This window comes from Wyeomyia smithii, chromosome 2 (genome assembly GCF_029784165.1).
Source record: "Wyeomyia smithii strain HCP4-BCI-WySm-NY-G18 chromosome 2, ASM2978416v1, whole genome shotgun sequence".
Lineage (NCBI taxonomy): Eukaryota > Metazoa > Arthropoda > Insecta > Diptera > Culicidae > Wyeomyia > Wyeomyia smithii.
The window spans coordinates 186,064,445-186,084,068 of record NC_073695.1 but is presented as its reverse complement, the minus strand read 5'-3'; the positions used below and the strand labels follow the sequence as shown (position 1 = coordinate 186,084,068).

At 38.8% G+C, this 19,624-nt stretch overlaps 1 protein-coding gene across 2 annotated transcripts in view; it reads right to left on the bottom strand.

Annotated features, from left to right (window-relative positions):
* Positions 1-19,624, bottom strand: part of LOC129726199 (uncharacterized) — a 239,184-nt gene that overhangs the window by 205,862 nt on the left and 13,698 nt on the right. The window contains exon 1 of one of the 2 annotated variants that reach the window (XM_055682932.1): positions 4,187-4,545. The exons of the other annotated variant lie outside the window; for it this stretch is intronic. The gene's annotated coding sequence lies outside the window, so the exon portion shown is untranslated. Of the gene's footprint in view, positions 1-4,186; positions 4,546-19,624 lie in introns of those variants that run through there. 2 annotated transcript variants of the gene reach the window in all.

Sequence of the window (19,624 nt, the reverse complement as noted above, 5' to 3'; positions counted from 1 at the left end):
AGGATTTTGCCGCGTTTGCCAACTGGCGGAGCATAAATCTTCGGAACTTGTTCACCAGACGGAGCCCCGCCGTTGCATACTGCGACAGGGTAATTGTTCAATTAAACCACATGATCTGAATGTCCAATTGAACCTCGAAGGCTGCCCCAGCGATGATGTTCTCGAACTGCAACAATTGAACAACGACTCGAAACGGAACGGAACGGACGGATTTATGTCTTCCTTGTGCAACCTTTCGACTCGGCGGACAACGGCTTGGTTCCACGTACATGCAAGGGCTCAAGCCCGGCAAAATTGAATGGAGAAGAAAACAGCAATCGCCAAAGCAAAACAACTGCAGCTTACAGAAGATCTCAGTCAGAAATCGATTTCGTATGCTGTCAGTGCAGCTCCTCTTCAAGTTTTTTTTTCGGCAAGAACTGCAACCAGTGTTATATCGAAGAAACACAATATAAATAAATTTGCATTCGCTCGGTGCGCCTGACTTTATTCATTTGTTCCTGGTTCCTTGGTAGTAGCCGGTTACAGCACGGATCGCCACTCCCCTGCTTTTTATATGCAGCGCAGAAGGACGGTTTGCACGGAACAGGGGAAACATAATCATCAAATCAATAATCCGTTAATTTACGAAAAAGCGAATGATTGATGCGATGACTAGTCGAGTTGCTTTCGGCAACGTAGGTCCAATTTCGTTAGCGTGAATTTCGGAGTAAAACTTTCAAATCCTGACCACGCCACCGGATCTCCCGACGACGAGACAGGCAGTGGATGAAAAAACGAGCTGCACCCGGTCTTTCTGCATAATTTTTTGCAGCATTTCTCTGAACCGTCGTCCAGCATCATCCAACGGTCCCATCTATGAATGCGAATTCTCCTGATGGCTAAAGAAGCTTTTGTCATCAATCGAGAGATATGGCAAAAACACGTACATTCGTGTGTTCTGTTTGAAAACGATGCCGGCTAAACACATAACGTCGCAATTAATCGAGTGGAATAAGATGAAGCTTAATGGGAAGAGACAGGTTATGAAGTCGATTGAAAGAAAGGATATTTATTAGAAATTCATTGCATGCACCACCGGAAACAGTCACCCCTCTGTGCCGGTTACAAATCCAATCGTACCGAAAACGTCCGACGTCGAATCGGTTTAACGTTTCACCGTTTTATGACGTTTTCAACTCGTATTGGATTTCTTGCGGGATGGTTCGCTTTAAAAGAAAAAAGTTTCTGTCAATTGACAGTTGGAGATGTGTAATAGACGCTCTGAAATGGAGGAATGCTCGAAAAATTTACGGTGACATTCGTTTCGAGTGGCGGTCGGTCTGAGTCAAGTTCTCGGAACAAAAACACAAAAATGACAGATTCTGCGCGAGCCGTTTGGTTTGCGGTTTGTGGGGATTTTAAAAAAAGGTGGTGACGGAATAGAGAGGAAATTACTATATATAATTTTTATGTTTGTTGAGCTTTGCAGTGATATCTTATGTTTTGATTCTTTCTATGTTAAACTTATGAAATTTGATGTGATCCAACTGGCAATAAAAATGGCATAATTATTACGATTTAGGTGCAAAGATGTATACACATAAAGTTCATTTTGTGAATAATTCACACTAAATACCCCCACGGTGCTCCCACAGACCGTTATTATAAAAAATGCACCAAAGAATCTGAGTACACCATTCGATTTGTTATGACGTCCAGAATCTCTGGGCAAAATTTCAAAATCATCGTACGGTGCATTTTTGAGTAATGCCCTTTTGAAGGTCGTAAAGTTAAAAAAAATGATATAAAAACGACGAAATACTTATTGTAAAGCACGTTTTTCAACTCTAAACTCTATTTTGTCGTGTCCAACGTACAGATAGGACATCGAAGTATTCAGCAACTGTTTTTCTTTTAAAATTTTCCACAACTTTGCTGAAGAAAGCAATCTGGTATATTGAAAATTAGAAAAAAATATTTTTTTTATCTAACTGTTAGGTGGATTGATCGAATAACTAAAAACGCCAAGAGGAAAGCCTTGTTCTATGAAACAATTTTGCTGAAGACATTGAGTACATTAAATCAATTTTTCACAGTCAAATCTAGAACGATCACGATTTTTCGAGTTTAGATCACTGTGCACTGTGGGATTTTCAAATAAATCTTTTCACCAGTTGTTAATGTCTTGAAATATAACCCTTGGAATGTGTAGAAACTATTTCGGAAGTTATTTCATAGAATGATGGTTAAAATACGTGCTTTACGTCGTTTTTATATCACTTTTTTGTACTTTACGACCTTCGAAAGGGAATTACTCAAAAATGTTTCGTACGATGATTTTGAAATTTTGACCAGAGATTCTAGACGTCATAACGAATCGAACGGTGTACTCAGATTCTTTGGTGCATTTTTTTATAATAACGCTCTGTGGGAGCACCGTGCCCCTCATAAGTTGTTAAAATTTTCAATAAAGTTGTGGAAGGCATTTGAACAATGTCATTAAAATATCCCAAATTTATTTCTTTATTGTTTTTTCATTTGGCTGAAACTTTGCACAAATGTTCCTATGGGCTAAAGATGTCATTTTGTGCTATTGGTAATTTTGTTTGAATAACGACGTTTAAAAAAGTTTATGTAAAAATGGAGTTGATGATTACAAATATTTTTAAAGCCAGAACGGTTTGTTTGATCGTTGTGTTGTGACATCTCCGTAAAAGCTTTTGCTAATAGGTTTGTCTTACAGAAAAAAAATAAACAGCAAAAATTGTTTTTCAAGAAATGAAATTCCGGTGAAATAGAAACTACAAAAAATAAAAAAAATAAAGCCAAATTGGTTTGCCTGATCGGTATGGTGTCTTCGACAAAGTTGTAGTTGTAGTTCTGTCCGCAAAAATATGCACCGTAAGAAAAAACGGTTACAGAAGATGCTGTAAACAAAATATAAATCTTCAGAACTGTTAGGCAAAAAGTGAAGGTCGAGTTCTGGTAGTAGAATTTAGCAACAAGGTTATGTTTTGATAAATTACAGACGGGTTAGTCTTAGGTACATCAGTTCCAATAGAAAAAAAGGATCTTTTAGTTTCCTCGTATAATATTAAAAACAAACGAAATCAAGAAGGGTTAATTTATTCTAGGTAATCGAAACTCAATTCAGAGCAAAACAGAAACAGTATAACTAAATATTATTAATTCAAAACAAAAGCTTTCTGATCACAGTATTGTTTACCATTTAAGGCAATAATTTCCGTAATTACGGAAGCAACTATTAGCCCACATAAAACATCCTACACTCAGACACAAACCCGAAATTTCATCAAATATCAAATCAATCAACGGACCTTTTTACTAGGTCAAGCCACTTTGATCCGGCGGGCGCTATAATCGGACGAATTACAATTTTTTCTATGGTTTCCATATGTTTTACTTATATGTATAGCCTTCCATCCATCCATTGACGATTGGCATATGAAACTCAATACGCCCAGCATATCACAACAATAGTGGAGTGGGCTGGAACATCGCCGCCACTCACTTGATTGCGGTGAGGTTTCTTCCGATTCGTTTTAATGGGCTTTGCGGATCAAAATCGGAAGGAAATTTCCTCCTCACGCTCATCGCCATCGTGTCATATCGAACAGCACCGTCATCGTGTGGTCGATATTTCGTCATCGAACAAATTGGGACCGCACCAGCATGCTAGCACACTGACCGTACCCGTTTGTGATTTCGGTTATTGATTGTGGTTCGAACTGAATAGATAACCAATTAGGCTTTCTCGTACAAGATTGCAATTTAATGATACAGGGGGCGATTATCTGACTGGTAGCATACGGGGTCATTAATCCAATTGAAAACATTTCATTCCCATCCAGTATGGAACGGCCAGTCATATTACTCACAAAGGGGGCAAAAACAATAGAAAAACTCATGGCGTGAAGGCAGAACCTTATCCATCGAACGATACATGACATCAGTTGATGACTAACGCCTTCGCACTGGCTTTGATCTAAAACTAATTTTCCTCACAGCTTCGTTCCAAACAAAAACAATTCAGCGCACTGTTGGGTGGAAAACGTGGTTCACGCCTTTTCCATGATCGTTTTCCACACTCTCGAGAGTTTCTCACAACTGTATTTTTGTGTATAAATAGATTTTTCTAATCTTTTCTCCCTTCTTCGAGAGTGCATTACACTAAGAAACTCACTTCTTCAGGCAACTGCATCACCTCGACCAGGCGATTTACTCCACTGCAATTAAACTCAATCCACAAGGTCTAATAGAGCACTTTGCTGTTGAAACCGATGAGGAGAGTAACGCACTTGTTTATTGTTTCGACCAAATTAATCGATCGCGAGCTGACACTGAAATTCCGCGTGTTTTGCGAACCCTTCGAAGCCTCAGAAGGCAGTTCCCTCACGTGCTGTGTGTTCGAGAATTGCCTCTATTCCGGACTGGCGAAATCCTTTCCACCGAAAGTAGTCTACGTGCACACTACTACTACCACTACCGGGAAAGGTTTCGCGGTTGTTCACTTGTCCAAAGCTCACGATGTACTAAAACAAACTCTCTTGTCGCATCGTATCGCAAGTGCTGCTGAATCAAATTTCAATGTTCCTTCCTCCTGCATGATTTTTTTTTTTTTGATCGCATGTGTTTCAATTCTCGACCCTCTCTGCCGGTCGGCAGTCATCAGCTCGCCGCGGTCTATGTTTGTCTCTCGCGGCAGGCAGACTATAGTGAGCCTCCCGCTACAGCTCGTCTCACACAGCCGGGCATGCTTAGCGAATGCATTCATGCTTTTGTTGTGTTTTCTGACACTGCGTATATGCACGTTGCATGGCGGAGTTATGCTGTGGCGTGGCGTGAGAAAACTGAGCGAAAGTACGCTCGCGTGAACATAGGGAAATATATCGTTTTTGTTCATTTCGACTCTGTGCTCTCATCAAGTTTTAATACACTGAAGTTGCTCAGTGTCGATAGAGCTGGTGAAATATCAAAACCAAAACAAACCGATCGAGAGAAACCATTGGATTGTAGATATAGCGATACTAGCTGGGTTCACGCTCACTGTGTGAGTAGATGAAGTAGTCTGCATAAACCGTGATGCTGCACTGTGACTCACTGGGACAGACTCAGCTACCAATTAATGATTCGCGCATTCGGTGATTTACAATCGTCGGTAAGGTTCAGCTCTAGGTTCGAAGAAAAAAAAAAGTATGGAGTTTTTTGTGTGGGCTTTACATATTTCGCTATTCGCATAGCTTTTGAAGCATCTGATATATTCTTGTGGGAGAGTTTGAGCTTAACCCATCAGAATCCAATTAGTAACGACTAAGATACTAACGTTGTAAACATATCACCTTTTGAAATACTTCACATTTCAGAAACAATAGAGATTCTAAATTTATCAAAGTTTTCTCGCCTCTCTGAAACTAATTTAAAATTATTTAGTTATCGCTTTTGATATCGCTGGTCAACTAATACACGGTAGAAATTTATTGACATAAAGGAGTTCACCCCAGAATTCGCATGAGTGAATTATTCCAGTTACGCCAATTTTAAACACCATGAACATTTAGAAAGACCTGTTTAAAACCTGTTTAGAAATAAGGAGAAAACTTATTCCGAGATATTATGAGCAAAGCTTGAGTTATTTATTAGAAATAAAATCAAATAATCTCTGGCTTCACTCATTTTTTTTTGTATTTTTGATATCTGCGAATATATCCACGGATATGTTACAGGATGACCGTGAACGTAATAAACATATTTGAGTACCTCTTTTCGCATCGAGAGGCCTACTTTGTTAATCAGCTGTGCCAGCTTTGATTGCGACACATAATTTATATTTCACTTGTAAGTGCTGTAAGAAGTTAGTGTTTCACTTTTTTCAGAAGAAAATTGCAATATATACAAGTAGAGAACAAATCAAGATTTTGTAGCTTACTGGAATGAGCGACATACAAATCTTAATTTGAGCAGATTCTTTGTTTACAAGTTCATTAAGCAGACAGTATGAGCATTAGGGAAAGTGAAACATGAGCGGACTGCAAATATGATACAGATTTGGAAAAATATACCGCATCCCGACGGGACTTGAACCCGCAATCTCCCTGTCTCCGGCATGGTGTTTTGACCAATTAAAGACAGGACTGTTCATCGGGAAGGGTGTAAAAATGAATGAAGAGTACTATCTACAACACGTCATTTAAGACCATTTGCTGCCTTGTGCCAAGGAATTATTCGGAGAAAAAGTTTCTGCTTTCAGTAAGATTCAGCGCCAGTGCATAAGGCATTGGTTGTTCAGAAGTGGTGCAACGAAAATGTATCGTGTTCTATCAGCATCTGAATGGTCCGCATCCTCTACCGATTTAAATCCACTTGAGTTTAGCATTGAGAAATTATGGTAAATGAGTATAATCTGACTTCAAACCTAATAATTCCATCGTGTTTCTAAGATATTAGCAAACTTGTTTGTTTGTCGACTGTAGCGGTAAATTTTGTAGATTTATCGGCTTAATCAGTCCGTGCTTAGAAGCAAAAATGATTTTTTGTTTCCTAATCCGACAGTTTCGGTGACTTTATTTCACCTTTTTCAAGGAGTCTAAAAATATACAATACGTGTAGTTTTCCTTTTTCTGTTACTGTTTTGTGTTTTTTTTGTATGTGTTTGTACTTACAGAAAAGATTATCGTTTTATTGTTAAGTGTGTTGGTGTCCAACATGGGTTGTCTGGTGTGTATTGCAAATGGCGTCTTAATTTGACTATGTGTAAAAAATAGATTTTCTTAAATTAAAATTCGACTGTTTCTTAACAAACTGTACTCACTGCATATGTCTCTATTTTTGTGTGCACTATACAGTATAACAGTTATCACTTTTTTCTAGCACTGCTTTTTCTAGCACTATATAACTTCGAGCGGAATTTGATTAATCAGAGCAATAGGTTTTGTGTCTTTTCCAGTAGTCTACTATTTCTTGACAGTTTGTTGTGAGTGTGTTGGAGAGCTACGCTAAAACTTTAGGTTGTGGTTGCATATTGGTTGTCGTGTTTATCGGTTTTGTTGTGATTGATATTTCTTATTGTGTGTATAATACCAGCATATACAGTTTTGAGTCCCTCAGTGTCTGTGCGTTTGTTGATACTATTTTCTGTGTTAGCAATATGGCATACTTCTATAAACGGTAGAGCGTGTGGTTTATCGTGTCTGTCTATAGTTTTTGTTTGGTGAAAATCGAATCTGTGATTATGTGTAATGCTGTGGTACATTAGTGCTGTTTTTTTTTCTTTTAGTGAACTAATTTGTGGATCTGTTGCGTTGTAGCCTTGCTGTAGTAGTTTGTCCCAAGTGTTGTAGTACGTTCGGTGTCCGCTGATTCTTGTTTTAAGCATGTTTGTTGTCATTCCGACGTAGCAGGCGTCGCAGTTTTTGCATGGTATCTTGTATATGACGTTGTTTTGGTGTTTTGATGTTGCGGTGTGCTAGTCGTATGTTTTCGTATTCGTTTTTCAGGTGTTTGTCGATTCGGTTCGACAGGTATGGAATGTATGGTATTGAACGGTAAGTAAATTTCAGGTTTTCATCGGATGATTCTTGAGGTGTAATAATGTTTTCTTGCCTGCGGTTTATGAGTCTGTTCCTGAGCGATTTTGGGTAGTTGTTGAGACTCAATTGTTGATGGATGATACGGGCTTTTTCGGCGTCTTGTAAATGAGTGGATAGTTTGTCGACTCGTCGAATGAAATTTTTGGCCATGTATATTTTTTGATGAAGCGGGTGGAACGAGTTATAATCCAAGAACTTATGTCTTATCAGTGTCATGTCTAGGAACGGTAGTCGTTTGTTGTTTTCCATTTCATATGTGAATTGAATATGTTCATTATAGCTGTTGAATGTTTCTAGTACATGGCCTATTTGATTTTCAGGGATTGCTAGTAGAAGATCGTCTAAATATTTTTTGTTGAACGGAGGTTTGAAATTTAATGACTGTGTTACTGTGTCTAGTAGCGTTTCCATAACTAAGTCTGCTATTATGGGCGAGAGAGGATCGAATCAAGTTACTTCGAGTACAACGAACAACATTTCCAACAAGTATATGGAGCACCAATGGCGAATCCTCTTCCTCCGATATTTTATTTTTTTGTGTTCGTTTTTAATTTTACTTCGAAATTTTACCTTCACCATCCCTTCTATATTATATTTGTTTTGTTATTTGTTACTATTTATATCACTTCCGGCATATTTGGGACATGTTCGAACTAAGTGAACATAATCAATGACCAATTTTTGTTTTGTTTTTAAACATTTTACCCCTTTTCGACTCAGAAATATTTTCTGGTTACGCCACTGCATCATACAACTACAATAAAAAAGGAAATATTTATTTGATGTTCGTTAATCGCAAATTTGAATATTTTTTCTTTGGTTCGACTATCCGGAATAAATTTTTTTTTTATGTTTCGGACAATCGAGTCCGACCTGTATTTTGTAGGGGTTGTTTTTGATATGTTGCATGCCTTCAGAATCGCATTCAGTTGTTTGAATACTATTAAACATCGCAAAAAAGTGATTTTTTCCCAAACATTTTAGTTGAAACCCTTTAAAACACATACAAATAAATTTTCAGTCAGGAACTGAAATTTTTACTGCAAAGCGGAATTCATGACGAAAATTCACATAAAAAAATTCTTGATATCTTATCAGGGGGTTGAGATATTGACATTTTAATATGTGATGTGATTCTACAAATTGCTATAAATAACATTATCTTTCAATTTAGATGCTCAACCCTTGACTTTTCAACATTGATTTAGGTATTATCCTTAAATATTATCAGCTCTGTTAAGTCGAAAATGAAAAACCCAACAATGTGTAGTATTGTAAACCTAACAGTTAATAGTAAATTTCTAGTTTCTGAAAATAAACTGAAAAATTACAATTTTCATCACCATAATTATTCATTATTCCTTTGCAGTTATCATTTCTCCGCTGCTCACCGTTGATATTCTTCACCTTCTAGCAGGCAAATGTTCTATTTATAAATGCCACGTATTGCGGTCCGACCCCAACATGAATTCAGCTTGCGGATGAAATTCAGTTTGCGAACTAACCCCAACAGTTTTTGAACATTCCTGAACTCAAAGAGGAAAAGCTCTTCCATTGCTTCTAGTTGGATCTTGGGCGTCACAGAATCTTTAATTGCAATGGGTTCTTGCAAATTGTCTACTGGTCATTTTTCTTCTATGTTAACCTGTGGCTGTGGTACAGTCTGATGCTGAACTAGCCACCTATTGGTGCTGATGATTTGGAAATTTTTGACATTATTCCTCACACTTAAAATTTTTTGCCGGGTCTCGGTAATTTACTGCCGAGAATGGCACCACTGAGTGCTCGGTTAAAAAAATAATGGCAGCTGTCACACTTTTTCGTAAATCTCGGTTCAACCTAACTGAAATCTCGGATTTCGGATATTTTGTGCCGAAATTTCAGTTCGGTGAACCGAGATTTACGAAAAAATGTGACAGCTGTCATTATTTTTTTAACCGAACACTTAGTGGTGCCGTTCTCGGCAATACATTACCGAGACCCGGCAAAAATTTTTAAGTGTGCTGTTATGATTTTTGATGCTGCCAAGAAGCCAAGAAGCTCCTACGCTCCTGGTCCCGATAGGTTTCGTGATTGATCGAATTTTTACCGAATCGATTCAGCAACGAAATTCCCAGCGCTGTAAAAACGATCCTTCATGTAGTCAATTATTGTCCACAGTGTAAAACTGAACAGTAGCAGAAACTATATTTCAATTGATTAGCATGAGTTTATGCCGGGTCGTTCTGTGTCGATTAACTTGATCGAATTCACAAGAAATGATGGAAGCTGGGTCGTAAATTGACGCTGTGTACACAGATATTAAGGCCGCATTTGACACAGTAGATCATCGAATACTTTTGCATAAGATTAGTAAACCCGTTGTGTCTGAGAGACTAACTTCATGGCTGAGCTCGTAACTTTCAGGCCGCATTTCGTGTGAAAAGCTGGATTCCACAGTTTCACCTGCATTGAGCAACACTTCCGGAGTCCCCCAAGGTAGCAATCTAGGTCCTTTGCTGTTTGCCTTGTACTTCAACGACATCGTCATTTTGCTGGGTCCCGGGTGCGTATTGGTATATGCCAAAGATGTGAAGATCTAAGCTGTTGTGAAATCTATCCAGGACTGCCACTGTCTGTAAGCACCTTTGTTGACTGGTGTACCGAAAACGAGCTAACAATTAGTGCTGGAAAGACAGAATAGAACACGTTCAACTGAGATTCGTTCGTATCACTCTGAGAAATCTACCCTGAGTAACCTATAAATCTTCCTCGCTAGTAGGACCGGTGTTAGTTGTTGGATCTGGATACACTGGGAAATCGTCGGAAAATTCAGTAACTCATTTTTGTAGCCAACCTTCTCGACAATGAACTTGATACCCCGGTTTTTGATCTTACATTGATTTTCGAGCTTTAAGTAGATTGTTCTGTTTCTGAAATTTACTGACAACTAGGTTTCATTGTACCTCGTACAGCTTTTATGAATCACTGACAACATGCATCCGTACCTTCACACTGGTCGAAGATCTATTTGACTTTGAAAATGTTTCTTCACTTTTTCGGTAGTTTTAGACTTCAATTATTATATTAATATCAAAGTTGTCAGATGAATCAACCAAAAATACAATACAATACAATTTGTGGCTTGCTTTTTTCATTTGTGATTTGCTTTCAGTACCTAATGATACCTTTCTGCGTTCCATAATTCTACCTTCCGTCCGTATTTCTAACTTTTACGAGATTCACATATCATACATTAATGAAACATCGCTTCTGCCAACTTTAGCTTACACTTCGTTTCGTCATTTATTTGCTCAGTTGCCGGAGGCTTTATCAGCTTCACCACAATTCAACGCTGCAAAACGATAACCTCTTCCGAGAGGCAACGCGTTGTTGTATGACACACAAAACTTTGCGGCAAATCAGAGCTAGCCTCCCACATGGACATGGCATTATGTTGGCTAACGATTTCTCTCGAACCGAGTGTAAGGGAATATTGTTTCTTTAGCGATTAGGCCGAGGAACGGTATAAGTGGAAATTTCAGAAGTTTCAGGATAGCACGTGCAAAAATTGTAACCCCACACATTACGGCTTTAAATTTTACACCCAAACTCTATCGGAAATATGCCAAGGACTATGACAAACAGTACGCGATAAAAATTTAATGGAAAAATGTGCTGCCTTCACACTGTCCTCCGTTATTCTGTTTATATCTCTTGCGCTAGTGCAGAAGTAAGAAAGCAAATAAAAAGGCAACCAGATGAAACTTTTTGATAAAACTGCATCCATAAGACTCATACACGTACACTGCTGGACGCAACCACCTCTTCCGCTCCCTTGTCGTGTCTTACCGTTACATTGGCACGTTGCATACTGTGTGCACTGCTTCCTGTTTGTGCACTGTTTACACTCTCCGGACGGGCTAGTGCTTGTGCACTTCTCCCGTTTATTAGCCTTACATTTTATGGGAAAAAGTTATAAAGGATTACCAAATGACATTTAGGGCCGTTTCCCCTGCCACAGCGGGGTGATCGTCATGCACTAGAAGCTCGCTGTTTTTTTTTTATTTTCCATTGCAGAAAATGACCAATTATATACACTACCCGTCATAAGTTTGGAATCGCTTTTCTGAGTATTGCAACACCCAGTTTGAATATTGCAACACCCCGAAAAGTTTAGCATCACTTGATATGGGCAGATCAATGTAACTCTAACTCTGGATTTTGAAAACCTAGAGAGTTGTGGTCTTCAGCAAAGTTGCTCAGCAGGTCAAGGGCTTGTGATTGGAGGAGAGTTTAGTTCGGAATTCAGCCACAACGCAGCGCTAGTGTGTATGAAGTTTGGAACGCTATTTAGCTCAATAATCCCACCATCTGGAGAGTTGCGATTTTCAGCAAAGTTACTCAAGAAGCCAAGGGCTTGTAATCAGAGGACAGTATAGTGCGGAATTCAGTCGCAACGCAGCGCTAGTGTGTATGTAGTTTTGAGCGTTTTAAACTTAGTTGAGCTCAATAATCACATCGTTTACACTGATAGTTTACACATGACGAAGTGAAATTGATTTGAATGTTAACAATTTGATCATCACACACAATACGTAAGCTTGTGTGTGTTTATTCTAAAGAAGTGCTTTTACTTGAGGTGGTTACAACATATAGCATGCGACTGTGTTGGTATGTTGACAGTTTGATCAGCAGCATACACAACCCGTTTTACTAAGGGAAAAATGGACGATATCGCGACTAAATTGATTACCTTGGCTACAAAGAGTTGCTATAGACTTGCCTCTAATCCGATATTGAAGGATTTGACTACCACAGGGGGCATTTCGTATTACTTTCCGCTGCAAGCTGGAGACCGAACACACAACGCCGTCGTCTTACATGCAAGTCGAGTGGTTCTGACTTCAGTACATGGTGCGTTCGAGAAAGCGCATGTAAGCCCCATCCAACGAGTAGACACCCGAAATGTATACACGAAGTCAAAAACACTTGCCCTGGTAGTTGCTTAAGTTGTCAAAGTCGTCGAAGTCGTATTTTATTTAAAACACCGGATGGTTTTGATTTGTGTTGACACTGAATTGTAAAGAAAATAGCCTCAATGGAATAGTTCGGAACACAAATGCGACGTTATACTGTGTTTCGACGTGCTTGACCACAACTGATGGCACTAGCCGACGACCGCAAATTTCTGGGTAGTAAAATTCGCGCGATAAGTTGAAGTTCCAACATCCTGAACAAGTTTGCTGAACACCGAAACTTTCTAGCAGGTCGGAATCGTGAGATTAGTTAGGTTCAAAATACGACAAATTGTGTGCCCACCAGCGCCACCTAGTGGTAAAATTCCACACTGAATTGGCCACCATACAGTAGCCTTCTGAACAAGTTTGCTGAAAACCGCAACTTTCTAGGTTGTCAAAAACACGAGATTTCCTCCTATTCCAGGTGATGCTAAACTTTTCGGGAGGTGTTGCAATATTCAAACTGGGTGTTGCAGAGAAGCGATTCCAAACTTATGACGGGTAGTGTATGTACCCTTTGCAAAAATAATTCATGGGATACAACAGCGAAACAAGTCTACTAGAACATACCTGTAAAAAAAAGGAAAAGAAAACTCGAATTAGTATAACTGCGTCTGGAGCAACTTCTGTATGTAAAACATCACGGCCTATTACTGGACATAAGCTATTATGAAGATATCGAATAGAGATGCACTGAATATTCGGGCCGAATATCAGCAAAAATTGGATTTTGCCGAATATTCGGCTCTCCGAATAGTAGGTTACATTATTCGGCCGAATAAGCCGAATAGTGAGTTTTATGATTCTCATAATATAATAAAAAAGCGCAGTGCATAAAGGTTTATGAACGGGGGTAAACAAGAACTGAGGATGTGACTCGGGTTCAGAAAGGAATATACCTCATTCAGACGGAACACGAACCGCAATCTCCACGCGGTTGTTCATGTCCCTTCTAGATGAAGTTTATTTTTTCGGAGCCAAAGTCACATATTCAGTTTTCGTTCATTTTTCGCATTTCAAAGAATTGCATGCTCTGCAACAGCTTTTAAATGTGATCGTAACACAAAATTTGAAATTATATTATTGAAACATTATCCTCAAAAACATTTATTTTTAATTGTCAACTCGAATAAAAACAAAAGTAGGTGCGCCACGGATTAGCGTGCTTCATTTAATAAGCGCGAAATTATTTTTTTCTTGTCCGTTAGTTCGAGCAATTTGCAATCATTTACGCGCATGAACAGTCAAAAAGCGAAAGAAAAAATTTAACCTTTAATCAATAACCATTGGGTTATTTTGTTATCATACGATCAACGATGTGTTCAGCCGAATAATCGGCCGAATATTCGTCTCACCGAATAATAAAAAAAAACACTATTCGGTATTCGGTGCATCTCTAATATCGAAAATAGCGCGAATTGTTTCATATGGTATAGCATACAGATAATTTTCCAAACATTAGCTGATTGAATGTAACATTTGTGTTAAAAATAGAAAAATATCTGGAATGTTCATTTTCTTATATTAAGTAGGGTATCGAACGTCTGCAAAAAAGCAAAAAAGTTTATCAAATACCTGCCATTGCTCTTCTCATTTTCTGCGCATTTTCCGCACTGAAACAATAGAACAAAGACCCTCCTTTCAGCAGCTCTACTGAGGGTCAAGATCTCACCGTTTGCCATTTGGCCCAAAAATCCGTCGTATAAACGTCAGCACTGTCGGTCACGTTTAAGCTCTGGTCGTCCAGAGGCTTCCACGAACAAAAGTGCTGCTGCCGTTGCGTCTAGCGGTTAGAGTGCATCTACGGCGCGGCATGATTGATGAGTAATGTTTCTACTCCTACACGAGACCACAGACAGTGGGTACCAGTTTTGTAGCTCTACTTACTATATAAGATGAGCGAAAATCTGGTTCGAAATGTTTTAGATAAAGTATCTTTAACAGCTTTACGACCGTCGTTCGAAAGTTCATTGCTTGATAAATTGCCACTGTAGCAAATCTGACTAATCTTATTTATGGATGCACAGACACGTTTCAGCCTACATGCAAATGGGTAAATATTTAATCACAAATTATTAGTAATGATATTTTTGCTTTAATTTATTCTAGACAGGAGACGTGTCCGCCGTACCGGCAGCATGACTGCACAATAACAAACGAGACAAATTAAATATTATTAAAAATTCGCTTCGCTTTTACTGGCGCGCGGAACGTTGCTAGACTGCGATAGTCCGAAAAGCTAAAGAGTCGCGATAGTCTGGCTTGCACACCTCCTGAAAGGCATCAATACGCACCACCCAGCAGCAGTTTGCTCTTAGCACCAATCGACAATGCAACCCATTGATGGTCGCTGCCGCTGGAAGTTGCACACCGGTGCACCGGTGTTTCTCGGACTGTTAATTCGCCTGTCAAGAGTTGCAGTTTATTAGCATATACGCCTGCCCGTCCGCCCGGCCAATAAAGCAGTGCGTTTCCATAGAACAGAACTAGCATGGTTAACAAAAGAACGGCAGAAGTGGTACCGGCCCGAGGTGGGTATGAAAAAATAATAACTGGTGGCTGAGCAAGAATAATAGCCTGCGATTATAATACACTTTGCAGTACGTCGAATGTGCAACCACCAGGCCCCCTGAATTAGCAATGATACTCCTGGATTTGGCCTACAGTTATGCGGTGGTCAATCCGTCGTCTCCCGGATAAGGAAGATTATTGGACATTGATTGATACTTGGGAAGTTTGCATTGCTAATAGATATTTGGGAACTCAGTTGAAAAACTAAGGAAATACAAATTATTCACTAAGTTAAGTCAGGATGTTTAGTCAATCTTAAAAATTAAACTACCTAATTGCTTAGGTTTGTTTTTAATTTAAATATATTGCTTTCCCACCCAATATTATAAATACATGTGACATAGCTTTTTGTTTTACTAACATTTTTTTCAATGTCAAGAAAGCGGGCGATGCACAGTGGCAGGTCTCTGAACAAAAGTTGGAAAATACCTAAAAGTCTTTTTTAAATGACTGGAAATTACATATTATTACAATTTTGGGATGGCAATCTCATTTCTGATGTCAGAAAATGTTGAAAATAGTAATTTGATCACCTAAAGTGTCGTTAGGCCTTTTTCATGATCAGATTTTCTCATATTAACCTCAACCCTTATATTCATCTCATTGCTCTTATTTGACCAATTTACTGAACAATTTTACTTTTTTTTAAGTAAAGGTGGTTTTAATTTTACCTTTCGATTCAGTCGAGTAGACGAAAGTTAAGATCGATGAGAAGAGCGATACAAAAGCGATGAGAAGAATATAGGATCTAAGGGAACCACCTCAATATTCATCTTCATCGAAAAACTTTAGACTCGTATTTTTTGTTTGGTTCTTGGGGTACTCCTTTATGAATTAGGGTGGTCCAAAAATCGTCATATTTCAATTTATTTTATTTTGAAATTTTTTGAGCTTTTAAGCAGTTTGACCAATTTAAGATCTTTCTACGACAAGTTACAGGCCTTTCAAGGAAAACTATGATATCGTACGGTAGTTTATTTTAACGTCATTGGAAATATAAAAGACGATATATTCTTTTCTCATCAATTCAATTTATCCTCTCTTCATACATCTTGTAATACTGCAAGCGGTTTACAAGTTTATATAAAAATGCTTGAGACTACTAGAAAAAACTTCATGTATACTTCCCTGTCAACCGTTTTGTTTGGATATACGAAATTAAATATTTTACAAATTACCACCATACTTCTCCATAGGTTTATTTTCAAAATATCTCCCTATGAGCAACGATATGCAAAACGGAACCCAAAAATCTGAAAAGGGGCCGTTCCTAAACCACGTGGTCATATTTTGATAACTTTTTATACCCCCGTATCTCCCCGTGGTCTTTCGTGGTCTTTTGGGCTTCGTGGGCTGTTTATTAGAGTGCCAATGGATTGTATGAGAAAAAATTGACCGAATTCAATTTAGTAGAACGAGGGTAGTCAAAATAAGTAGGATAGGCAAAATTTTAATGCAATTTGAAATGCTGTAGCTTTGGTCAATCTTAGTCGATTTGAACATTTTAAACACCATTGGACTGGAAAACTTTTAATGTTTCATTTCCTGACCAAAAATGTGGCCTAGGTCACCGGATGTAGGAAAGTTCCAGTAGGCATGTCAAACCTGCTAATTTTTAGATGAATTTGGTAATGGGTTACCTTATAAAAATGCTTATTTGAATCATTGGCATGGATAACGGACCCAATTCTGGAACTAATGGTTCATCAAGATCCGGAATCGGCCAAGAACTCATCAAGAAATAGCTATTTTTCATCCGGAAGTCCCCAGAGGAACCTGTAGTAGGGGACATATACATGTTTGCATAAAACCTGAAAATCCGTCGCACGCTATAACACCTCTATCTTCAGGATTTTTCATCGTAGTGGGAGAACTTACATTTTTGCATCAAAATTTAACGTGCGACACCTCTAGTTATTTTCGCGATTTTTCATCAGGAATCATCCAAAAAACATATTTCTTAATACAGACTGCATTGGTCACTACTGGAACAATCTATATGCTCAGGAGGAACCCGGAATGGGGACTTTTACATTTCTTCGTCGAATATAGCGCGCGACACCTCTACCCTCAGGATTTTTCATCGGAAATCTTTCAAAAGACATAATTCTGGCCACTTCTGGAGCAACCCGTTTGGGAGAATTTACATTTCTGCATCAAAATATAGCGACGATTTTCTAGATAAACTCTCTAATACATTTAATATTTGAATTTGAATTGCCAGTGTACTCCTGTTCTCCCTATACTTAGTCCATGTTCTTCGCAAACCTAATGCACGATGGGACCAGGCTTCTTCCGTTCTCTTGATTTTTGCTCAAATTTCCTCTACCTGTTAAACGCCTTGGAGAACTAGACTTTCTCTCACACAGAGTGAGTAACTTTCCACATTTAGGCGTAGAGTAATTTAGTTGCAGAGTTCATTTTCATTCCTAATCATCGCGTGCGAAGGGTTCTCTCTCAGTTTAAAAGGGAGCAGATTTTATTAGCTTCTCGGTTACTAAAAGAGAAGTTGGCCAAAGAACAAAACATTTAGGTTCACATTGAAGCCACATTGTAGCCGTTTTTGAATTCAATATTATAGGAAGATTCACAACTCACCATGGGTGCGTATTCTGCAGATCGTTCGATTTTATACTGATTTTGCTGCACCATAGAGCGATAAGAACGGTAACGCAATTCTCATTTGTTCCCCGAGTAATTTATTTCACTTATCTTGCGTGCGCGGATGAGCTATTTACAAGAGTTTCACTGGGCTTCTGCTCTGTCGAATTAGGAGCGTTTTTTGCCAGAGGAACTATTTCTCAGCGCTCTCTCTAAAGCAGATGGTTGAATGTAAGCTCACAGTTATTGAGAGGGAAGAAAACTATTTGCTTTTCAAGATAAAGACGAAGCCTGGATGGGACAGGTGTGCGTTAGACGACATTAAAGCATGTATTCAACAATAAATCTCTAGGAACATTCCTGATGAAAAATCCTGAAAGTAGGGGTGTCTGACAGTATTTTTCATTCAAGAAAGCAAATGTCCCCACTTCCGGTTCCTTCAAAGTATAGACTGTACCGAAAATTATAAATACATCTTCTTTCTTGAATAAAACAAAAAATACAGGATTTTTCGGGTCATTTTATTCTGAAATATAGATAATAAGTGTTTTCTTTCCAGTTTCAATTCATGTTGGGATTATTTTTCGTAGGATACGCGAGTTCTCTAACTTTTCTCTTAACACTACTCATAAGCTTTTGCACAGTGTGTTCTCCGACCATTTTCACCACTTTAAGCCAATCTTTTTTAAATTTTTCAATATTTTCCGCTGGTTTGACATATTTCCTCAGCTTTGCCTTGGTCAAAGCCCAAAAAGTTTCAATAGGGCGAATTTCAGGGCAGTTTGGAGGATTCATCTCCTTTGGGACACATGTGACATTATTTGTTTTATACCACCCTAGTGCATCCTTAGAGTAATGGCAGGAAGCAAGATCGGGCCAACAGATTGGAGGATTGTTATGCTGCTTAACCATGGATAACAACCTTTCCTGCAAACACTTTTTCACGTAAATTTTACCATTCATTGTGTCAGTCGTAATGAATGGACGAGATATTTTCCCACATTCACAAATGGCCTGCCAAACCATTACCTTCTTGCAGAATTTTTCGATGTAAATGGCTTTCACTGGTCCAGGGACATCCTTTCCCTTCGGTGATGTATAAAATTGCGGTCCTGGCAGAGTCTTATAGTCCAGTTTTATGTAGGTTTCGTCATCCATGATAACACACCCCATGTTTTTGGTCAGAAGTTTGTCATAAAGCTTCCGAGCTCTCGGTTTCACAGATTCTGCTTGTTTTGGATTTCGTTTTGGCTGCTTCTGCTTCCGACGGGTCTGCAGACCCATTCTTCCCTTGGCACGCATAACGTTACTTGCTGAGGTTCCAAGCTCTTTCGCCACATCTCGTACTGATACTGTAGGATGCCGCTTGTAGTATTCCTCAACCTTTTTGTCCATTGTGGGATCAACAGGCCCGGGTTTTCTACCACGTCTTGGGGCATCAGTAAATGTGCACTCTTCACAATATTTCCGCAATGCGGTTTGAACTGCTCCGACACTTATACCTTCTTCTCTGGCTAATTTTCTTATAGAAAGACCACTCACGGTGCCCCATTTGTGCACAATTCGCTTTCTTTGCTCGGGAAAAAGGCCACGCATTTTCAAAATTTCGCACTAAATGTTAGAAAAAATGACAGCATCTGTTTCTTTTGGATGTTAACAACAGGACGCAGCCAACGTTTGGTTGAATACTGCACGTTATTTGAAATGACGGTTGATCGTAAGTGTATTTATAATTATCGGAACGGTCTATATTCGGATCGTTCCGGGCGTGCCCAACACGACAATATTCAGGAATATGTCTTTTGGAAGATTCCTGATGAAAAATCCTGAATATAGAGGTGTCGCACGCTATATTTGATGCAG